Here is a 25,548-nt window from a genome sequence, read left to right as displayed (position 1 = left end):
CATTTTGAGGATAACACAGTGCCACCGATGCGGCCCGCTCCCAAGGACTGTGGGCACTCGTTCTCTGTGGCCGACGTGAGTAAGACATTTCAGCGTGTTAACCCACGCAATGCTCCCGGCCGAGATGGCATCCCTAGCCGCGTCATCAGAATGCGCAGACCAGGTGGCTGGAGTGTTTACGGACAAATTCAATATCTCCTTATCACAGTCTGCTGTTCCCACTTCCTTCAAGATGTCCACCATTGTTCCTGTACCCAAGAAAGCAAAGATAACTGAACTAAATGACTATCGCCCCGAAGCACTCACTTCTGTCATCATGAAGTGCTTTGAGAGACTAGTTTAGGATCATATCACCTCCATGTTACCTGACACCCTAGACCCACTTCAATTTGCTTACCGCCCCAATAGATCCACAGATGATGCAATCGCCATCACCCTGCACACTGCCCTATCCCTCCTGGACAAGATGAATACCTACGTCAGAATGCTGTTGTGGTGTCTTTGGCTATGCCGGATTAAGTGATATGACATGCTATTCTATAAAATCCTTTCTCTGTAATTAATATTACCTGATTGAGCTAATCATGTAAATGTAATTAACTAGAAAGTCGGGGCACCACAAAATAATATTTATAGAGCAGTTATCTTCCGAATAAACTCTTAAAGACCTAGTAATATTTTACATCAATAGCAGTTAATATTAATCGTCACCTTATTTCAGTCTCATCTGAAAGTTGTAAATTCTTGGTTATCTTCACGAACCCTGGATAACAAGTTGAATCAGCAATACAAAATTGGGTTTAATTATTTATTTACTAAATACCTAACTAATCACACAGAATTACATATACACAGAATGAATCATACCTTGATTACAAATTATGTCATAAAGGAAAACGTCCCTAGCGGACGGAACAGATATGACAGCTGATTACACAAAGAAAAGGGGGTTGGGTTTGAGTGAAAGAGCGGGAAGACTGAACAACAAAGGGAGAAGCGATGTCTCTATCGGGCTGTAGGCAGCTACTCTATCGTAAATACAGAATCTTATGCATTCTAAATTACCGCCCATTTGGAAAAGGAAAATGCATATGTGGTATATGGAAGGCCGTGTTGCCCAACACGGTTGTAGTGTCGTCGTTGTGTGGTAGACAGGATACTCTGTCTGTCCTTTCCTAGCCCACGTTTACAGCGGCCGCTGCTAACTCAACGGCTAGGAGGTATCACTTCTGTAGCGTATAAGAGTTCAAAGTTCATACCATTCGCAACCAAAGCTCATGCTGAGGTTGGCTTCGTTCTGTAGTTATTATCTGAATCCTTCTGACATCGGACCGTCATCCTAATGTACCCGGAACAGGAGGTTACATTTTCGTCAAGGGCTTATATAGTGGAGGGAGAGAAGGGTGTATTTCATAGTTTATAACCCATGTCTCTTCACAGCGGCGGGCCACTGATTGAGCAGACCCCTAACCTTTTGAAAACCCAAACCTCTCATTTGGAAGCTAAAATTACATTTAATCTTTTCACAAATAATGTTATATTTAACATCTGAATTGCACAACAAATCCATGTGAATCTAATACCTATAATGTGTAGACTTTCCCAGATACCGTTTAGGTCGTCCTGTCATCAGTCATCATGTCTCAGATGACAACCGAACTGACATCATATTCATTAAGTACCAACGCATATGTTCAACTGGTTCTATTACCGAAATATGGTTCCTTTCCCTCCACCTGTTTGATGTTCCCAGACTCTCTATGTTTAACAAAGGCTATTCAAGAGTCCCTCTGTCGATTCAAGAGAGAGGGAAGGGAGAAAGGTATTTATGGGGGGGTCATAAACCTTACCCACAGGCCAACGTTATGACACTGTTCATTGACTATAGCTCAGCCTTCAACACCATAGTACCCTCCAAGCTCATCATTAAGCTCGGGACTCTGGGTCTGAACCCCGCCCTGTGCAACTGGGTACTGGACTTTGACGGGCCGCCCCCAGGTGGTGAAGGTAGGAAACAACACCTCCACTTCGCTGATCCTCAACACAGGGGCCCCACAAGGGTGCGTGCTCAGCCCACTCCTATACTCCCTGTTAACCCATGACTGCATGGACACGCACGCCTCCAACTCAATCATCAAGTTTGCAAACAACACAACAGTAGTGGGCCTGATTACCAACAATGACGAGACAGTCTACAGGGAGGAGTAGTGCCAGGAAAATATCCTCTGCCGAAACATCAACACAAAACGAAGGAGCTGATTGTGGACTTCAGGAAACAGCAGAGGGAGCACGCCCCTATCCACATCGACGGGACCGCAGTGGAAGAGGTGGAAAGCTTAAAGTTCCTCGGCATACACATCATTGACGATCTGAAATAGTCAACCCACACAGATAGTGTGGTGAAGAAGGCACAACAGCGCCTCTTTCATCTCAGGAGGCTGAAGAAATTCGGCTTGGCCCCTAACACCCGCAGAAACTTTTACAGATGCACAATCGAGAGCATCCTGTCAGGCTGTATCACCGCCTGGTACAGCAAATGCACTGCCCGCAACCGCAGGGCTCTCCAGAGGGTGGTACGGTCTGCCCAACGCATCACCGGGGGCACACTGCCTGCCCTCCAAGACACCTACAGTACCCGATGTCACAGGAAGGCCAAAAAGATCATCAAGGACATCAACCACCATCAAGCCACGGCCTGTTCACCCCGCTATCATCCAGAAGGTGAGGTCAGTACAGGTGCATCAAAGTTGGGACCGAGAGACTGAATAACAGCTTCTATCTCAAGGCCATCAGACTGTTAAAACTTCTTAAGGCTAGGGGGCAGTATTTTGACGTCCGGATGAAAAGTGTGCCCAAAGTAAACTGCCTGTCACTCAGGCCCAGAAGCTAGGATATGCATATAATAGATTTGGATAGAGAACACTCTAACGTTCTAAAACTGTTAAAATAATGTCTGTGAGTATAACAGAACTGATTTGGCAGGCGAAAACCCGAGGACAAACCATCCAGGGGGAAAAAATTGAGGTCATAGGATTTTCCAATGGTTTCTATGGGAAACCCTATTTATTAGGAACCTGGTTGCAGTTCCTATGGCTTCCACTAGATGTCAACAGTCTTTAGAACTTGGTCGATGTTTTTCTTTTGAGAAATGAAGAAGTAGTGCTGTTCTTTGTACGTGTTATTCTGAAGGTCCCTAGTCTTTTGTTGCACGTGAACAGGAGCGTGCTCCATGTTATTTTTCTTCGGTATTGGAAACAGATTATCCCGTCTTAAATATTATCGATTATTTACATTTTAGGATACCGGAGGTTGGATTAGGAACGTTGTTTGAAATGTTTGAACCAAGTTTATAGGTAACTTATTAGATACTTTGTAGTCATGTTGTGCGAGTTGGAACCGGTGTATTTCTGAATCAAACGCGCCAAATAAATGGACATTTTGGGGCCATAAAGAAGGAATCTATCGAACAAAACAACCATTCATTGTGTCACTGAGACATTTGGGATTGCAAAAAGAAGAAGATCTTCAAAGGTAAGGCATTTATTATATCGTTATTTCTGACTTTTGTGTCGCACCTGCCTGGTTGAAAAATGATTTTCATGTGTTTGTATGCGGGGCGCTGTCCTCAAATAATCGCATGGTCTGCTTTCGCCGTAAAGCCTTTTTGAAATCTGACACAGCGGCTGGATTAACAAGAAGTTAAGCTTTATTTTGATGTATTACACTTATATTTTCGTGAAGGTTGAATATTGATATTTCTGTAGTTTGAATTTGGCGCTCTGCAATTTCACCGGATGTCGTCAAATCTATCCCATTAACGGGATTAGCGCGTGAAGGGATCACTAAGAGGTTTAAACAGCCATCACTAGCCAGCTACCACACGGCTACTCAACCCCTTACATGAGAGGCTGCTGCCATATATACATAGACATGGAATCACTGGGCACTTTAATAATGGAACACTAGTCACTTTAAGAATGTTTACAGACTGCTTTACTCATCTCATATGTATATACTGTATTCTATTCTACTGTATTTTAGTCAATGCCACTCCGACATTGCTTGTCCTAATATTTATATATTTATTCCATTCTTTTTTCTTTTTTTTGTGTATTGTTGTGAATTGTTAGATATTATTGTACTGTTGGAGCTAGGAACACAAGCATTTCGCTACACCCGCAATAACATCTGCTAAATATGTGTATGTGACAATTTGATTTAATTTGATTTTGAATCGTCTCATCAAGGCTTAAAAATCCCCCCCTTCATCTACACTGATTGAAGTGGATTTAACTAGTGACATCAATAAGGGATCGTAGCTTTCACCTGAATTCACATGGTCAGTGTATGTCATGGAAAGAGCAGGTGTCCTTAATGTTTTGTACACTCAATGTATTATAGACACTACACTGGAGTGTAATTAGTTGTTTATCCCTGTGCTCTTCAAACCAAACCATTGCTCTTTAATTCAATGAAAACCTCCATTCTCTTTATCAGTATGGCTATTCATAGTTCCTTAGTGTCCACATCACCAACGAACTATCATGGTCCAAACACACCAAGACAGTCGTGGAGAGGGCACGACAAAACCTCCTCCCCCTCAGGAGACTGAAAAGATTTGGCACAGGTCCCCAGATCATTATAAAGCTCTACAGCTGCACCATCGAGAGCATCCTGACCAGTTGCATCACCGCTTGTTATGGCAACTGCTCAGCATCTGACCCTTAGACACTACAGAGGGTAGTGCGTACGGCCCAGTACATCACTGGGGCGAAGCTTCCTGCCATCCAGGACCTATACAATAGGCTGTGTCAGAGGAAAGCCCATAAAATTGTCAAAGACTCTAGTCACCCAAGTCATAGACTGTTTTCTCTGCTACTGCACAGCAAGCGGTACCGGAGCGCCAAGTTTATGACCAAAAGGCTCCTTAACAGCTACTACCCCCAAGCCATAAGACTTCTGAACAATTTATCAAATGGCCACCGGACTATTTAAATTGACCCCCCCCCCCCCCCCCCCATTTGTTTTGTACACTGCTGCTACTCTCTGTTTATTATCTATGCATAGTCACTTCACCCCCACCTACTTCTACAAATTACCTCAACTAACCAGTACCCCCGCACACTGACTTGGTACCCCCTGTATATAGCCTCGCTATTGTTATTTTATTGTGTTACTTTTTATTATTTTTTACTTTAGTTTATTTGGTAAATATTTTCTTAACTCTTCTTCAACTGCACTGTTGGTTAAGGGCTTGTTAGTAAGCATTTCACGGTAAGATCTACACTTATTCTATTTGGAGCATGTGACAAATAAAGTTTAATTTGATTTGATTTGATTTAGTCATTATTTCATAATGCACTTCAAGGGCCTGGCTATTAAAATTCACACTAGTTAAATATGATCTAATTTCCTCCCTGTCTCTTGTATTACTTGTGTAATCTCTAAATGTCATTTTGTCAGAACTGTGACCTAGGCAGCCAACCCACACCCCTCTTTCCACTGTGAAGGATCCTTTAACAGTAATCACTATGAAAAGGGATGTAGTCCACAGATCACAGCAGACAGCAAAAGGCCCTTCCATCCTTGTTTTGTATTTTTTTCAAACACCTACAAGTCTATTTCCCATTGTCTCCGTCCTTGAAGTGCGACATTTAATTTCTTCCCGACTTCCCCTCGCTCTTGCTAAAGGACTTGAGTGCCGTTCCTCTAAATGCGTTTGTTCTACTAACCAGCGCTCACTTATTTTTTTCTCTCCTGAATTGTTTAAACTAAAGTGTTCCCTCATATCACAAACCGTTTCTGTACAGCTCAAAGCTGCCTGTCTTCCGCTGCCTGTCTTCAGTACCTGTCAGAATAAACGATAATGCAGAGAGCTTTATAGAAAATAGATTTCTGCTACTCTTTTATAAGTCCTCTAGGGGCTCTTATTGCATGTTGTTTTTGATTAGGGTGGTTTTTGATTAGGCTGTATTGGCCTGATTGCTATTCGGTTTTGTGTGCTGTCTTGCATGCACCTACTGTAATATCAAATCAAACGTTTTTAGTCACATGCGCAGAATACAACAAATGTAGACCTTATAGTGAAATGCTTACTTACGAGCCGCTAACCAGCAATGCAGTTAAAAAATATTTGGATAAGGTTAAGAAATAAAAGTAACAAGCAATTAAAGACCAGCAGTAAAATAACAGTAGCGAGACTATATACAGGGGGTACCGGTACATAGTCAATGTGCAGGGGCACTGGTTAGTTGAGGTAATATGTACCTGAAGATAAAGTTATTAAAGTGACTATGCATAGATGATAACAACAGAGAGTAGCAGCGGATAGTCTGGGTAGCCATTTGATTAGATGTTCAGGAGTCTTATGGCTTGGCACTCCGGTACTGCTTGGCGTGCAGTAGCAGAGAGAACAGTCTATAACTAGAGTGGCAATTTTTAGGGACTTCCTTTGACACCACCTGGTATAGAGGCCCTGGATGGCAGGAAGCTTGGCCCCAGTGATGTATGGAACGTTCACACTACCCTCTATAGTGCCTTGCGGTCGGAGGCCGAGCAGTTGCCATACCAGGCAGTGATGCAACCAGTCAGGATGCTCTCGATGGTGCAGCTGTAGAAACTTTTGAGGATCTGAGGAACCATGCCAAATCTTTTCAGTCTCCTGAGGGGGAATAGGTTTTGTCGTGCCCTCTTCACGACTGTCTTAGTGTGCCTGGACCATGTTAGTTTTTTGGGGATGTGGACACCAAGGACCTTGAAGCTCTCAACCTGCTCAACTGCAGCCCCGTCAATGAGAATAGGGGAGTGCTCGGTCCTCTTTTTGCTGTAGTCCACAATCATCTTCCCTTTTGTCTTGATCACGTTGAGGGAGAGGTTGTTGTCCTGGCACCACACGGCCAGGTCAATGAATAGCATTCTCACGTAGGTGTTCCTTTTGTCCAGCTGTGAAAGGGCAGTGTGGAGTGCAATAGAGATTGCATCATCTGTGGATCTGTTGGGGCGGTATGCAAATTGGAGTGGGTCAAGGGTTTCTGGGATAATGGTGTTGATGTGAGCCATGACCAGTCTTTCAAAGCACTTCATGGCTACAATGTGCTACAGGTCAGTAGTCATTTAGGCATGTTACCTTAGTGTTCTTGGGCACAGAGACTATGGTGGTCTGCTTAAAACATGTTGGTATTACAGACTCGGATAGGGAGAGGTTGTAAATGTCAGTGAAGACACTTGCCAGTTGGTCAGCGCATTCTCGCGGTACACATCCTGGTAATCCGTCTGGCCCTGTGTCCTTGTGAATGTTGACCAGTTTAAAGGTCTTACTCACATCGGCTGCGGAAAGTGTGATACAGCTCATTCAATGCTGTCTTAGAGCCAGCCTCAGTCTGTGGTGGTATGTAAAACAGCTACGAAAAATACAGATGAAAACTCTCTAAGGTAGATAGTGTCGTCTAGATAGTTTACAATTGGCTCATTCATCCCCCTCCTCTCCCCTGTAACTATTCCCCAGGTCGTTGCTGCAAATGAGAACGTGTTCTCAGTCAACTTACCTGGTAAAATAACGGTAAAATAAAAAAAAGATACTCTAACGCAGGCGAGCAATAGCTCGAGACTTCCTTAGATATCGTGCACCAGCTGTTATTTACAAAAATACATAGTCCGCCACCTCTTCTCTTACCAGAAATTGCCGTATAACCAGTCAGCTGTATGTTGATAGTGTCTTCGTTCAGCCACGACTCCGTGAAGCATAAGATATTACAATTTTGAATGTCCTGTTGGTAGTTTAAAGTTCCGCATAGGTCATCGATTATATTCTCCAAAGATTGCACGTTTGCTAGCAGAATGGAAGGAAGTGAGGGTTTATTTGATTGACTACGAATTCTCAGAAGGCAGCCCGCCCTCGCCCCTTTTTCTCCACCTCCTCTTCACGCAAATCACGGGGATCTAGGCCTGTTCCCGAGAAAGTAGTATATCATTTGCATCGGGGTTGTCAGACTCGTTAAAGGAAAAAAAAGATTCTGCCAGTCAGTGGTGAGTAATCGCAGTCCTGATGTCCAGAAGTTATTTTCGGTCATAAGAGACGGTAGCGGCAATGTTATGTACAAAATACGTAAAACAATAAGTGACAAACAATGCAAATAAACAAACAAAAACACAATCGGACACGTAAAACGTCAGCCTTCTTCTCCGGCGCTATTGTTACAGTACAATAACATAAGCATCAATACAGTACAATTACATAAGCATCAATACAGTATAATAACATAAGCATCAATACAGTATAATAACATAAGCATCAATACAGTATAATAACATAAGCATCAATACAGTACAATAACATAAGCATCAATACAGTACAATAACATAAGCATCAATACAGTATAATAACATACGCATCAATACAGTATAATAACATACGCATCAATACAGTATAATAACATAAGCATCAATGTATATCTGAATATGAATAATGATTGAGGGTAGATGCAGGGCTCATAATGCAATCATCCCGCCAGCTCTCTGTTGTCATCATGTGGCCTATAGCCAAGTACCCTGATACAGTGTTCCTCCATTCCTCACTCTCTCTTATTCTTCTTCCCTTCTTTCACTCTTTAGCTCTCTTTATTTTCTTCTCATTTTCTATCCCCCCTCCTCTCTCTCTCTTCCCTCCATCTCGCTTCTGTGTAGTTGAGTTATGAGGATGTGTGTGAGTGTGTTAAGCAGGACAGAGTGGTGTCTGGTGGCTCCAGAAAATGAATAATTGGTCTGGACAGCGTTCTGCCACCTCCCCCCCCCCCCCCACCCCCCCCCCCCCCCCCCCCCACACACACACACACACACACACACACACACACACACACACACACACACACACACACACACACACACACACACACAAACAGACTGCTGTTGTCATTATGTTGCACAAACCTTGTCTACAGCCTGTCACCTCCTTCATCCACTCAGGTGTAATGGAGTTGTCACCTATGATCTGATCTGAAGTCAGCTGTGTGTGGTTCATGTTAGGATTGTTGGGAGGGTACTCTGATTCTAGATCTGTGTTCAGAGGGGAACTTCAACGAAGAGTGACAACACACCTCAGTCTCAGACACTGACTGCCTTCCTCTCCTCCTCCCCCTCCCTGTTTATCTCTCTCTCTCTATATATATTTTTATTCCCTCTAAATCAATCTCCTCTTCCTCTCCCCCCATGATTTCTGCATTTAGTTGTTTATGGCAAAGGTAGAAGAGCAGGTGCGTTGCATGCTTAAAGCACCTGAGACGTGTTCCAATTTGGTGTGGGCAATAAATTGTGTGTACGTCGGGCAAGCATCTGCGTCTCTCGCTAGCTGTTGTGCTGACAAGGCAGAGTCAGAGACAGGCATGGAGGTGTGCCAGCCCAACCAGCTGAGGGACCAGACACTGTCTTAATCTCACAGTTGCTCTCTCTCTGACTTAAAGGAGTAATTCACTATTTTCCAACTTGAAGTTAGATGGTTCCTCACCCTGAAAGTAATGGCCAGGAGAAACTGTAATTCATGCTTCAGTTTTCTTTAAAAAACATGACTAACTTTAGCCAACTCTAGCTAAAAATCTATGGAAGTGATGGGGGCATCAAAGGTTTGGACACACCTACTCATTTAAGGATGATTCTTTATTTTTGCAAGTTTCTACATTGTAGAATAATAGTGAAGACATTAAAACTAGGAAATAACACGAATAAAGTGTGACACAAATCAAAATATATTTTAGATTTTAGATTCTTCAAAGTAGCCACCCTTTGCCTTGATGACAGCTTTGCACACTCTTGGCATTCTCTCAATCAGCTTCACCTGGAATGCTTTTCCAACAGTCTTGAAGGAGTTCCCACATATTCTGAGCACATGTTGGTTGCTTTTCCTTCACGCTGCGGTCCAACTCATCCCAAAACATCTCAATTGGGTTGGGGTTGGGTGATTGTGGAGGCCAGGTCATCTGCTGCAGCATTCCATCACTCTCTTTCTTGGTCAAATTGCACTTAAACCGCCTGGAGGTGTGTTGGGTCATTGTCCTGTTGAAAAACAATTATAATCCCACTAAGCACAAACCAGATGAGATGGCGTAGCGCTGTAGAATGCTCTGGTAGCCATGCTAGTTAAGTGTGCCTTGAATTCAAAATAAATCACAGACAGCGTCACCAGCAAAGCACCCCCACACCATCACACCTCCTCCTCCATTCTTCACAGTGGGAACTACACATGCGGAGATCCGTTCACCTACTCTGCATCTCACAGTATCTTGCGGTTGGAACCAAAAATCTCAAATTTGAACTCATCAGTCCAAAGGACAGGTCCTTTAGTAGTGGTTTCGTTAGAGCAATTCAACCATAAAGGCCTGATCCTCAGTTGATGTTGAGATGTGTTTGTTACTAAAACTCTGTGAAGAATTTCTTTGGGATGCAATCTGAGGTGCAGTTAATTGCCGATTTCTGAGGCTGGTAACTCTAATGAACTTATCCTCTGCAGCAGAGGTAACTCTGGGTCTTCCTTTCCTGTGGCGGTCCTCATGAGAGCTAGTTTCATCATAGCGCTTGATGGTTTTTGTGACTGCACTTGAAGAAACTTTCAAAGTTCTTGACATTTTCTGGATAGTGATGGACTGTCGTTTCTATTTGCTTATTTGAGCCTTTCTTGCCATAATATGGATTCTGTCTTTTACCAAATAGGGCTATCTTCTGTATACCACCCCTACCTTGTCACAACACAACTGATTGGCTCAAACGCATTAAGAAATTCCACAAATGAACTTTTGACAAGGCACACCTGTTAATTGAAATGCATTCTAGGTGACTACCTCATGAAGCTGGTTGAGAGAATGCCAAGAGTGTGCAAAGCTGTCATCAAGGCAAAGGGTGGCAACTTTGAAGAATCTCAAATATAAAATATATTTAGATTTGTTTAACACTTTTTTTGGTTACTACATGATTCCATATGTGCTATTTCCTAGTTTTGATGTCTTCACTATTATTCTACAATGTAGAAATATTTTTTTTTAAATAAGAAAAACCCTTGAATGAGTAGGTGTGTCCAAACTTTTGACTCGTACTGTATTTCAGGATGTCGTGTACAGTATGCCTGGAAATAATCAGAAATCATGACAACATTACTGTTTTGAAAACATTTTGAAAACATACAGTAGCTTGTCTCACAAAAGTGGTCTCTTGGCACAATATACCCCGGGTATATGGTAAATTTAGCTAAGTGACAAGGTAAGTTGAGCCGACTTGAGGTAAGTTGGTGATGGTGTCCTGTGACACTACCAATGGTGCTGGTAGGTGTGTCCAAACGTTTGACTGGTAATGTATATTAGCAAAAACATATATGGGGAATTAGAAGTGATGCAAACAATTACATTGATGGAAGCTACAATCTATCTGCAATATTAAAGCTGATCTCCCCCTTGTTTTAAAAATAGCGATATTTAATTTTCAAATAACCAAAAGTGAGAGGTTGTAATCTGAATAAAGGGGAAAAGTCCATTCTTGAACATGGGGTGAGACATTCTTACTAATTTGCTAGAGAACCAGTTTGGATTTAGTATAACTTTTGTATGACTGACGTCTTTAGTGAGAGGTCTAATGCTTGAATATTTAATCATTTCTGCCCTTCGAATTCATATTCATTATATAAATAGGCCCTTTTAATTTTGTCTGACTTGCCATTCCAAATAAAATTAAATATTTTTTGCTCATATGATTTTAAAAAACAGGTCGCTAGGTTTAGGCAAGACCATAAGCAAATATGTAAACTTGGATATGACTAAAGAGTTAATCAGAGTGATTTTTCCACAAATAGACAGGTATTTTCCTTTCCATGGCAGCAAGATCTTATATATTGCTGTTAACTTTCTATAAAAATGTATTGGAGTGAGATAATTTCTTTCTTTCGGGATATGTAAACCGAGTATGTCCACATCATCAGACCATTTTATTGGTAAGCTATACGGTAAAGTAAAAGTAGTATTTTTTTGTGATCCAATACGTAATATCGTACACTTATTATAATTTGGTTGTAATCCAGAGAGGTTAGAACAAGTATCTAGATCCTCTATGAGGCTGTGGAGGGATCTTAATTGTGGATTTAAAATAAAACTTGAATCATCAGCGTACAATGACACGTTTTTAAGCCCTGGATTTCTAGGACGAGAGGTACGGCAATTGCACCGCCCTCAACCGCAAGGCTCTCCAGAGGGTAGTGCGGTCTGCACAATGCATCACCGGGGGCAAACTACCTGCCCTCCAGGACACCTACACCACCCAATGTCACGGGAAGGCCTAAAATATCATCAAGGACAACAACCACCTGAGCCACTGCCTGTTCACGACGCTATCATCCAGAAGGTGAGGTCAGTACAGGTGCATCAAAGCTGGGACCGAGAGACTGAAAAATAGCTTCTATCTCAAGGCCATCAGACTGTTAAACAGCCATCACTAACATAGAGAGGCTGCTGCCAACATACTGACTAAAATCTCTGGCCACTTAAATAAATGGACTTAATAAAGTTATCACTAATCACTTTAAACAACGCCCCTTTAATAATGTCTACATATCCTACATTACTCATCTCATATGTATATACTGTATTCTATACCATCTACTGCATCTTGCCTATGCCGCACGGCCATTGCTCATCCATATATTTATATGTACATATTGTATTCATCCTTTTTCATTTGTGTGTGTTTGTGTGTATAAGGTAGTTGTTGTGAATTTGTTAGATTACTTGTTCGATATTACTGCATAGTCGGAACTAGAAGCACAAGCATTTCGCTACATTCGCATTAACATCTGCTAACCATGTGTATGTGACCAATAAAATTTGATTTGATTTGAGTTGTGTCTGAGCCGTTGAATTGCGACTCCACCTTGTCCCTGTGCTGGCATTTTGCTTGTTTGATTGCCTTGCAGAGGGAATAGCTACACTGTTTATATTCATACATATTCCCAGACCTTTTTCCATGGCTAAATGCGGTGGATCGTGCTTTCAATTTTGCGCGAATGCCGCTATCCATTACACAGTTTCTGGTTAGGGTAGGTTTTGATAGTCACAGTGGTTACAACATCTCCAATGCACTTCTTTATAAACGCAGTCACCGAGTCAGCGTATAGGTCGATGTTGTTCTCTGAGGCTGACCGGAACATATTCCAGTCCACGTGATCAAAACAATATTGAAGCGTGGCTTCTGATTGGTCGGACCAGCTTTGAATGGTTCTCATCACCGGTACATCCTGTTTGAGTTTCTGCCTATAAGACGGAAGGAGCAAGATGGTGTCGTGGTCGGATTTGCCGAAGGGAGGGCGGGGGAGGGCTTTGTATGCATCGCGGAAGTTAGAGTAGTGCTCAAGGGTATTGTGCATGCACGTAGCGCAATCAATATGCTGGAAGAATTTAGGTAGACTTGTTCTCAAATTTGCTTTCTTAAAATCTACAGCTCCAATAAATGCAGCTTCGGGATGTATGGTTTCCAGTTTGCATGTAGTCCAATAAAGTTCCTTGATGGTCATCTTGGTATCTGTTTGAGGGGGAATGTAAACAGCTGTGTCTATAACTGACGAGAATTCTCTTGGTAGGTAAAATGGCCAGCACTTGATTGTAAGGAATTCTAGATCGGGTGAGCAGAAGGACTTGAGTTCCTGTATGTTGTTATGATTACACCATGAGTCGTTAATCATAAAGCATACACCCTCACCCTTCCTTTTCCCAGAGAGGTGTTTATCTCTGTCGGCGTGATGCATGTAGAAGTCCGTTGGCTGAACCGATTCCGACAACATATCCCGAGAGAGCCATGTTTCCATGAAACAGAGAATGGTACAATCTCTGATGTCTCTCTGGAAACAACCCTTCCTCGAATTGTGTCTACCTTGTTCTCAAAAAACTGGACATTGGCTAGTAGTATACTCTGGAGCGTTTTGCGATGTACAAGAGCCTGGCCAGGTGTTCACTTCGTCTGCCCCTTCTGCAGCGTCGTTGCTTCGATCGCCTACTGAAATTTGCTCCATTGTCCTGCGTGGTGGTCCGAACAGAGGATCCGCTTCGGGAAAGTCGTATTCCTGGTCGCAATGTTGGTAAGTTGTCATTGCTCTTATATCCAGTAGTTCTTCCCGGCTGTATGTAATAAGACTTAAGATTTCCTGGGGTAACAATGTCAGAAATAATACATAAAAATACTAAATACTGCATGTTTTCCTATGAACTATAAGCGAGGGACCATCTCTGTCGGCGCAATGCTGAAGAAGCTCTTCCTCTGTAATTTGGCTTCTTTAATTTGGCCATCACATGAGTATTTCTGTACACCTGTTAATTTTACATTATTAATAGAAAGAATCCATACAATTATCTTCGGTTAGTGGAGATGGAGGAGACTGAAACTAAAACATATGCATAAACTACTTTACTTCCTCTTTCAAAATATTATTTGATGAATCATGGGTGACTCCGTTATTTGTGGCAAGTTTTAGTAAATTGTTTTTGGTAGCATTTCAATGTTGAAGATTCAAACAGAATTTGGTGCATTTTCCCCATATTCCATCCAGTTCGCTTTATTTTTATAATATATTACACTTGATCTTTCTTGATTAAGTTCCTCCATTTCTTTTTGTTTTTCCTCTAACTTATTCTGAGCCTCTATGGTAGAGTTTTTTTGCTCTCTATCTCTACTGTTAGTACTTCAATTTCCTTTGTTAATATGGACTCTTTTGACCTGAATTGTTTTTGTTTAAGAGATGACTACTGAATTTCATGACCTCTAAAAGAACATTTAAAAGTGTCCCATACAATAAGGGGATCTGCTGTATCTACAGTGCCTTCGGAAAGTATTCAGACCATTTTGTTAGGTTACAGCCTTATTCTAAAATTGATTAAATTATCCATCTACACACAATACCACATAATGACAAAGCAAAAACAGGATTTTTGAAAAACAGGACATTAAAAAACTGAAACAACACATTTACATAAGTACATGTTTCAGTGTTATTTGCCTCGAAGCGAGCATAGAAGTAGTTTAGCTCGTCTGGTATGCTCGTGTCACTGGGAAGCTCTCGGCTCTGCTTCCCTTTGTAGTCTGTAATGGTTTGCAAGCACTGCCACATCCGACGAGCTTCAAAGCTGGTGTAGTACAGTTTGAACTTAGTCCTGTACTGAGGCTTTGCCTTTTTGATGGTTTGTCGGAGGGCATTGCAGGATTTCTTATAAACTTCTGGGTTAGAGTCCCGCTCCTTGAAAGCGGCAGCTCTAGCCTTTAGCTCAGTGCGGATGTTGCCTGTAATCCATGGATTCTGGTTAGGGTATGTACGTACGGTCACTGTGGAGATGATGTCCTTGATGCACTTATTGATGATGCCAATGACTGATGTGGTATACCCCTCAATGCCATCGGAGGAATCCCAGAATATATTCCAGTCTGTGCTCGCAAAACAGTCCTGTAGGTAAGCATCTGCTTCATTTGACCACTTTTTTATTGATCTAGTTAATGGTGCTTCCTGCTTTAATTTTTGCTTGTAAACAGGAATTAGGAGGATAGAATTATGGTAAGATTTGACAAATGTAGGGTGATGGAGGCTTTAGATGTGCCAAGTGAACCTGCAACCACAACACTTCAATAACACAGATATTTTCTAAGCATTACAGGGATACGGCTCTGAATATATACAGCAACACCTCCCCCATAAGCATTTATGTATCTTCTATAGATGTTATATCCTTGTATTGCTACTGCTGTATCATCAGATTAATTATCTAAGTCTCAGAAATGGCTAATATATTAATGTTATCAGATGTTAGCAAGTTATTGATTTCATTAACCTTATTTATAAGGCTGCATATATTAATATGGGCTATTTTCAGCCCTTTCCTGGGTAGCTTATCAGAGATAGACATAATATGGAAAAGAGCAAACAAAGCAAGAGAAAAAATATATACATTCAGCAGTCCATTAATCAATTGGTGTGTGTATGTTTGTGTGTGCTGCGGGGTTGAAGCTGCGAACCCATAGGTTTGTCTCTTTCATCTCTTCCAGGCTTCTGGGAGGGAGGTGGACAATGAGCCTGTCATAGCGGATGTAAGCAATGGCCCCGCGCACTCTGGCAGCTTTCATGACTGACACAAGTTATTTTATCTTCTGGAGCGCAGCTTTAGGATAGTCCTCGTTGAGGAAGGTATACGTTCCTCTCAAGTTCTTGGCTCTTTCCAGAACAGCTACATTGTCCTTGAACCTGGAAGTATAAGGGCACAAGGCCAGACCCAGATGCAGACACGGGAATCAGATGGTTTGAGTCTTTGATATTTATTATATTCCAAAAAGGTAGGCAAGAGAATGGTCGTGGACAGGCAAAAGGTCAAAACCAGTTCAGAGTCCAGGAGGTACAGTGTGGCAGGCAGGCTCGAGGTCAGGGCAGGCAGAATGGTCGGACAGGCGGGTACAGAGTCCAGAAACAGGCAAGGGTCAAAACCGGGAGGACAAGCAAAAGAGAATAGAAATAGCAGGAGCACGGGAAAAACACGCTGGTTGACTTGAACAGACAAGACGAACTGGCACAGAGACAGGAAACACAGGGATAAATACACCGGGGAAAATAAGCGATACCTGGAGGGGGTGGAGACAATCACAAGAACAGGTGAAACAGACCAGGACGTGACAGGTAGTTCATCTTCAATTTCTCAGAGATCATTTCTCTCACTTTGTCCTCAGACTCCGTCCAGGTCTCATGCAGGGATTCTGTAATTCCGTCCACAACCATGTTGTTCCGCCTTCATTGAACTGATGTCAGAACTGATGTCCTCTCTCAATGACTTACAGATTGTTGTCATCTTGCCGTTCTCCTGTTTCACCTCATCGAGCTGACCCTGGGAGAACTGCAAGAGAACTGCAAACTGATCTTCAGGTCCTGAACCACTCTGGTCAGGTCGTCCATTATTTTATTAGTTGACTCCACCAGTATTTGGACAAAACACTTGAAGCTATTTTCTTGTTGTTGTAACAACTGCTTGTAGAACTATTTTTGTTAATTTTAAAAGATCCGTCACCTGTGATAGAGAGTCACCATTGTCCTCAACGGTATTCCCGCCGGCTTTGGTCTTTGTCATGGTAGCTATCAACGTAGGTTATGCAGTACCTCCTCGCAGTTCCAGACAGGGCAATCTTTCACAGGGAAGATTGAACAAAACAAACAGCAGGAATCTAGACAGCCACAAACCCGGGACAATCCGCGGTCCCAGCCACAATGGCTAACCACATCGCAGGCTGCGTTCAAGCCCTAGAGAAACCCCGCTAGCTTGCTAGGCAGCTAGTTAGCAGCTAGGCTAGCTGCTACGTCAAATAGCTCATCAGACCCGACCTTGGTTGGTAGGATCACTGGACAGAGAGTAGCCGTCCCAGCAACTGATGTCAAATGCGTTGCGGGATCCAAACTAAAAAGTTAGCTAGCTACTAAGAAACTTTCCAATACAATTTCAAAACAACACACTTTTCAAAACCTCCAACCAAGCTCTCCCTCGTTCCGCATTCAACAGTAAATGTTCAATACAAAATTGAAAGCTCTCTCTCACAACCCCTGCTCACAAGCACACATGGTTGGCTGAAATTAGCTGAAGTTTGGCTGTTTAAAAACTGAACCATGGACTACAGTCTCTTCTGGTCCATAGACTACTTTCAGGGTGAGGAACCATCGAACCTGGGCCAAAAAGGGTCCCCCTCCCACAGGAGTCCTCTCCTGGCTAGGCTAATTTAGTTGATCACCATCTCCTGCCTTCCCTCTAATTAGTGGTAGCCTTCAGTTGCATATAATCAGCCTGAAGTGGACTTCCATCTTCTGCTCCTACAGCGATCTTGATCTCTCTTGTCACACTGATTACTTTGGTCACAACTTATAATTATAACTCATGAAGTTAATAAGCAAAGTCGCTAAAACCTCACCGGCTGTATCCCTACGGAACAGGGTAAAGGTAAATTCGATTTCCTTTCAGTCAACTGAGGAGATAAACTGATATTACAATTCAAAAATTGAAATGTACCATTTATATTCAACGAAGATCATGCTTGTCTCATCTTCATCATTTCACATTCATTCTTCTCCTTCCAACCCTTGTATTATCTCATGTCTGTCCTCTGTAGGCTGGTGGCAGTGCAGAACTGCAGCTAGACATGTCCATTCTATAATGGGTTTATAAGGTCTGCAGACACATGATAAATGTGGAGCAGTGTGAATGGCTCTATCTGTGGCTGGGTGACTGATTCACTCCCATTAAAACAGACACATTACACAAACTCAGCATTCCAATTATATTTCACCCAGGAAAGAACACTCCGCAGATAGGCTCCAGTTGGGAGGCTGATGTGCTTGTCATCAAAATGAATCTAATGAATGGCTTTCTACACTGTTCAGGGAAGAAAACATGCGACTTGATGTTTCTCTAGCAACTCATTTCACACTTCGTTAACGGCTAACGTTGTTCATCATATCAAAGGGTACAATGATAGAATCAGGTGTTAATCATCAACCTAAATGTAAGCAGCTTTCCTCAGTTAACCCATTCTGCATGAAACAAGGTGAAACACACACACACACACACACTAACCGCTGTCTCTAAACTCACATGGTTTTGACACATAGGCAATTGTCATACTACATTGTTAGGCTGAATACCTGTCTTTCCCATTCACATACCCTGTTGATATTCAGTACCAGTGAGTCATTCAGCCAGTCAAAGGTCAGAACTCCGTTGTGGACATCTGACATCCCTATTCATCAATGACAGCCTATCTCCCTCTCCCAATGCTCCCACAGGGTTTTGGTATTTGGTATCTTGGGGTACAGGAAGTTGGTATCTGGTAGCAGTCTCAGGTCTGGATCTTTTTACCCATCCACCTGACAAGACATGGGAGGAGATGGTGACCTGAGGGGAGAGGGTTGTTAGAGTCCCCATGTGGGATTTGGTGTCTCCTAACCTAACAGGTCATTTCCCCACTCAAGGCTTGTGGGTTGTACCACAGCCATGTCCAGTCCTGTTTTTCACAGTTCATTTTCTGTTGTGTGGTTCAACTCAAGTCTTATTTCAAGTGTGTTCTTTTTATTCCTCCTGCGGCCTGTTTTTTAAGAGCCTGTGAGATGGATATAAGCAGAGGGATATGTTCCCTGTTTTTCCAGTATTATCTGAAAGGGTATTTTCTATCCCTTATATCTCTGTCAGTAATAGGACCTCAGTGATATCTGTCAGATATATAATTTCACCATGCAGCCCAGCTCTGGGTGATTGGCAGATAGGCAGTTCCAGGTAGATCTGTGATTAGTTTTGTTCCCCACCGAGCGCCCGCATGACGAGTGAGGCTTGTTGGCTGGCAATTTCATAGCCACCTCACTGTTCATTGGCACTGCAGGGCACAGTGAGAGAAACACAACAGGGTTTATTGATTGAAGGTGCCTGGGGTGAACTGTACTGTATGATGTTGACTGGTGAACTTCCATTGACCACCTGTCCTAAATAAAAAATTACAGTAAAAGTAATCTGAGGTACGGTCTTCTTTTGTAGGTTGGTTGAAGACATCGATCAAAAGCCTTCTGAGTGAAATGACATGGACATCTCTGTCATGTCATTTGAGATCTTCTCTGACGCTTCACAGATGTTTTCTGGTCCAATTTGTAAAGGGTGGAGAGGAATTTTGGATCAAAGTATTGCTGTGGCCTTTACTTGAAGGGAGGTAATAAAGGAACTTCAAAAATGTTGGGTACCACAGTGGAGGGTGTGTGGGTGTAGATGGGGGGGGGGGGGGGGGTAGAGGTGCGTAGGAGACTAAAACACACTACCTTAGCATTCTGTTGACAAGCTAATTGCCTGGTGAAATTGTTAACTCACCCACGTCACGTTCCTCCCTTGATGAGGACCCCAAAAGTGTCCCAGCTTCCCTAAAGGCATTTAACTATCTGGTAGCTCACTCTGCCTCTGTGACCAATTGGCGTTTGCGGGATTTGTCTGATGAGAAATGGGGGAAGCGAGAAATATGGGAATGGGGGGTGTGAGGGGGAGATAGGGATAGGGCCCCGCTACTTCTCTCTTTGGGGAGATCCCTGATGGTGGTGTCCCCTCTGTAGCGAGGAGAGTGTCTCAGTGAGGGGTCTTTGAAGTAGTGCTCTTTCATTACCAGGACGTAATCCTTTGTGCTGCTATTATATATTTATATATCTGTAGACCGCTCCTCTCCCATCCTCCTTCAATAAAGTATGTTAAAAGGATCAAATTTAGGCCGTGCAGCTTACAGAGGACATGTGGCGGCCTACATGTGCTCTAGGTGGTTGCAATGCTGTAAGTGTTAGCTTGATACTCATCTAAAAATGTTACACTACCAGCTGTTCGAATCAGAAAACATGTCAGAGGAATAACATGTTTGTGTTAACCCTGTCTCAACCCTGTGAGTGCAGCTGTCCATATGTGCATGGGGTGAATTCAACAGTGGTAAATCTCAGATTATATCCTACCCACTGGGCACAGACGCCAGTAAAACTACTGAGTTGCCGGGCTTCCGGTTTAGCATGTGAACGGAGAAGTAGCTTGCAGACGAGCTCCTACGCATTAGTTAATTTAGACAATTTTTACTTTGCATTTCACTTTCTTAAATATCAGATTTGATTGATGAGTTCGTAAGTTACCTTTTTGTTTCAAATGTCACACGATCTGAGGAGCAGAAGACCTCTAACTAACATTTCAACCGTAATGGCAAATGTGAATGGTAATGGCGCCGACTCTAGTACAACTGTTAGGGAGTTTCATGCGGTCACACTCCCCACAGATCTTCAGAAAGATCTTCAAAATCTCTGTTCGGTTCTGGTCTCAGAATTTACCACTACCATTGCCCCTCAGCTCAAAACGGCCATCGATGCTGCTCTGGCCCCCTTCTCCGCCGTCATGGATGGTGTCCGAGCCGCTGCAGATGAACAAGGCCGCCGACTTGAAGGCTTTGAACATGACCTGTGTGACTACAGTAACCGCATAGTAGCCCTTGAGAAAACGGTTGCCCGTCTGAGCTCTGAAATCCAGAAGCTGATTGACAAGACCGATGACCTGGAATCCCGTTCTCGCCGTTGCAATCTTTGGGTTGTTGGCATACCAGAGGATTTGAGGGAGGGGACTCAGTTAAGTTCATGTCAGACTTGTTCGCGGAGGTGCTGTGTCCGGCCATCGTTCCATCACCCCCGAAGCTGGACAGAGCCCACTGCATTGGTCCCGACCCAGCGGGCGGAGATGACAACTCCAAGTCTAGAGTATTTATCGACCGTTTTCACAACTACAGTGACAAGGAGCACATCCTCCAGAGGCAGGGCAGAGACCAGCTACACTTCTGCGGACGCAAGGTGTTAATCTTTTCTGACCTCAGCTCGAATGTCACCAAGAAAAGAGCTAAATTCCTTGATGTGAAACACAACTTTCATGAGAAGAAAGTGAAATTCTCACTCCGCTTCCCTGCTCGTCTTCACGTTGAACATGCTGGCGGAAGCTACAGTTTTACTCACACGAGGACGCCCAGTGTTGTTCCGACAGTCACTTCTGAGCCGTATCTTGGATCTATGACATACTCTTTTGCCAGGTAGCATGCATAGCCTAGCCTACAATTACCTTTTTTGGTCCTATTTTATATTTTATTTTGTTGCTTTTTTCATCTGTTTTCTATTTTATCTTTGCAAATGCTTGGTCTGTTTTCACACCTTTTTCCTTTCAAAATTTTAGATGGCCAACAATGCTAATAATAGTAATATTGGAATAGGTAGGCCTAGTTTTTATCTTGGAATACTAAAACAATGAATAATAAGTTCTCGGGTCTTCTCCCATTTGAAAAAGCTGAAAGCAGATGTGGTATTTTTACCATTTACGCATTAAAGATCACTCACGGCTACAAAACTCCAGGTTCCGTCAGGTTTTCCATTCAAGCTTTAACTCCAAAGCCAGAGGTGTTGCAATTTTGGTTAGTAAAATAATACATTTCTCTACTACTAATGCTATTTCAGACAGTAATGGGAGATATTTAATCATAACTGGCACCATTTGGCACACACCTGTAGTATTGATCAATGTATATGCTCCCAATTTTGATGAATTTGCCAATGGGTTGCTGGGGAAAATTCCTTCTCTGAACACCCATCTTTTGATATTTGTCGGGGATCTGAATTGTGTTATTTGCCCGGCTTTAGACCGCTCCAACCCCAGAACTATGTCTCCTTCTGCTATGTCAAAGTCCTTCTCAGATGGTATGGTTCAGAATGGGTGTACAGATCCCTGGAGATTTCAGAATCCCCAGGAAATAGAATATTCTTTAATTTCACATGTACACCATTCTTTATCTCGTACTGACTATTTCTTTATTGATCTAAAGTTACTTCCAAATGTCACCTCTTCTGAATATTCCTCCATTGTAATTTCTGACCATGGACCTTTAGCGCTCGACATAGTCCTATCAGGACAAACTTGTACTCCTCTCTGTGGGAGATTCAATGATCTTCTCCTGTCTGATGTCTATAACGTTATCTCCACTTATGTTGATCATTTTCTTTTTTCAAATCAAACAAGCTCAACCTCTCATTCTCTCTTATGGGAATCACTTAAGGCCTATCTTGGAGGAGAAATTAGTTCTTATTCTTCTCATTTAAACAAAACTCGGTAAGCTGAACTAGAAGAACTCTCTAAAGCCATCCTTGACTTAGATCATCAATGTGCCCTGACGCCATCTCCAGAGATATATAAGCAACGCTTGAATTTACAAAATGAATTCAATCTCTTGTCCACTACAGATGCAGAAAGGTTACTATTACATTCACATGGAACCTACTATGAACATGGCGACAGGGCAAGTTGTCTGCTCGCACACCAATTTAAACGCAGTGCTTCTACCCATCTGATTCCCCAAATTAAAGATTCCTTTCATAGCTTCATTTCTGACCCTACGGGAACCAATGACACCTTCAAATCTTTCTATTCCTCCCTGTATAAGTCTGAATTTCCATCAGATACTGCCAATATGACTACATTTTTGGGTGAACTGGAGACTCCCACAGTTGAAACTGCAGATGACCTTGATTCCCCTATCAGCCTTGAAGAAGTTATTCAGTCTATCAAGTCAATGCAGAGCAGCAAGGCTCCAGGGCCTGATGGGTTTCCAACTGAGTTCTTTAAGAAATTATATTCCAAGTTAGCCCCTTTACTTTTATCTATGTATAATGAATCACTTGAACATGGCTCGTTGCCACCTACCCTAACACAGATTTCAATAGCGCTTCTCCTTAAGAAGGGGAAATACCCCACTTCCTGTTCTTCATTTAGGCCCCTAAGCCTTATTGTGGATGTAAATGTGCTGGTGAAGGTGATAGCGAGGTGTCTGGAAGTAATCTTAACAGAACTCATATCACAGGAACAAACCGCATTTATACAGGACAGATATTCATTTTTAATATTCGGATGCTGTTCAACATGATTTATTCTAAACAATTATCCAACCCTCCTGAGATGGTAATCTCCCTAGATGCAGAAAAGGAATTCAACAGAATTGAATGGGAATACCTATTTGCTATTCTTAAAAAAATGGATTTGAGGCCAAACTTAGCTCATGGATCCGTCTCTTGTATACATCTCCCAGGCCAGTGTCTGTACCAATGACACCTGTTCTGATTATTTTGCCCTGGAACTTGGGACATGCCAAGGCTGCGCATTGTCCCCTTTATTATTTGCTGGTGCCATTGAGCTACTTTCAATAGCTTTACGGGCATCCTGTAACCTGTTTACCTTCTATCTTTTCTATTCTGGAGAACTTTGGCTCCTTTTCTGGTTACAAGCTGAATCTCCAGAAAAGTTAGTGCTTCCCAATCAATCCAGCAGCGCTACAGCTCCAGCAGACAGACTTGGCTTCTCAGCTTAGTCGCTCTGGTTTCAAATACCTTGGAGTGAACTTACCCTACCATTCAAAAGTTTGGGGTCATTTAGAAATGTTTTTTATTTTTTATTTAACCTTTATTTAACTAGGAATGTCCTTGTTTTTGAAAGAAAAGCTCATTTTTGGTCCAATAAAATAACATAAAATTTATTATAAATACAGTGTTGACAGTGTTATAGTTGTAAATGACTATTGTAGCTTGAAATGGCAGATTTTTTTATGGAATATCTACATAGGCCCATTATAAGCAACCATCACTCCTGTGTTCCAATGGCACATTGTGATAGCTAATCCAAGTTTATCATTTTAAAAGGCTAATTGATCATTGGAAAACCCTTTTGCAATTATGTTAGCACAGCTGAAAACTGTTGTCCTGATTAAAGAAGCAATAAAACTGGCCTTTAGACTAGTTGAGAAACTGGAGCATCATCATTTGTGGGTTCGATTACAGGCTCAAAATGGCCAGAAACAAAGGACTTTCTTCTGAAACTCGTCAGTCTATTCTTGATCTGAGAAATGAAGGCTATTCCATGTGAGAAATTGCCAAGAAACTGAAGATCTTGTACAACGCTGTGTACTACTCCCTTCACAGAACAGCGCAAACTGGCTCTAACCAGAATAGAAAGAGGAGTGGGCAGCCCCGGTGCACAACTGAGCAAGAGGACAAGTATGTTAGTGTCTAGTTTGAGAAACAGACACCTCACAAGTCCTCAACTGGTAGCTTCATTAAATAGTACCCGCAAAACACCCAGTCTCAACGTCAACAGTGAAGAGGCGACTCTGGGATGCTGGCCTTCGAGGCAGAGTTCCTCTGTCCAGTGTCTGTGTTCTTTTGCCCATCTTAATATTTTATTTTTATTGGCCAGTCTGAGATATGGCTTTATCTTTGCAACTCTGCCTAGAAGGCCAGCATCCCGGAGTAGCCTCTTCACTGAAAATGAACAGTTTACCCAAAATCTTTTATCCATTTCAATCTATCCCAAGTCAATCAATCAGGCTGTTACCACATTTATCTAGTCAGCAGATCTTTACTTCAGAGATGCAAGTTTAGTGGAGGGCTTGTACTAGCCAACTTTTTATACTATTACTGGGCAGCCAACTTTCAGAAATTGCCATTCTGGTTACATGTTCCAGATACCCCATGGTGCCACCTAGAGGCACATTCTTGTATTTCTGCTTCTCTTCCTGCTTTGCTCTGCTCTTCTCTCCCAGCACCCCCCTCGCTAAACTGGCAATCCTGTAGTGCTTTCCACACTTAAGATGTGGTACCGGTTTCAACAGCATTTTAAATTCTCCTCTGCATCTACTATGGTTCCTATTGATAATTCCAGAAGACTTGTTCTCCTTGGACCCGAAACATTACGATATTGTTGCTTTTACATCCTTATTAGCTCGACATAGAATTCTTCTCCAGTGGAAGTCTGCTCAGCCCCCCTCTACTTCTCAATGGCTCAACGATTTTATGTTCTTCCTAAAGCTTGAGAAAATGAAGTATTCTCTTAGGGGTTCCAATGATACATTTGTTAGAAAATGGCAACCATTTATATCATACTTTAATGGCTTGCAGAGGCTCCCCTCTGATGAGATGCTTTAATTTTTCCCAGT

Source organism: Salvelinus fontinalis, chromosome 24 (assembly GCF_029448725.1).
Source record: "Salvelinus fontinalis isolate EN_2023a chromosome 24, ASM2944872v1, whole genome shotgun sequence".
Lineage (NCBI taxonomy): Eukaryota > Metazoa > Chordata > Actinopteri > Salmoniformes > Salmonidae > Salvelinus > Salvelinus fontinalis.
This window is presented reverse-complemented; position numbering follows the sequence as displayed.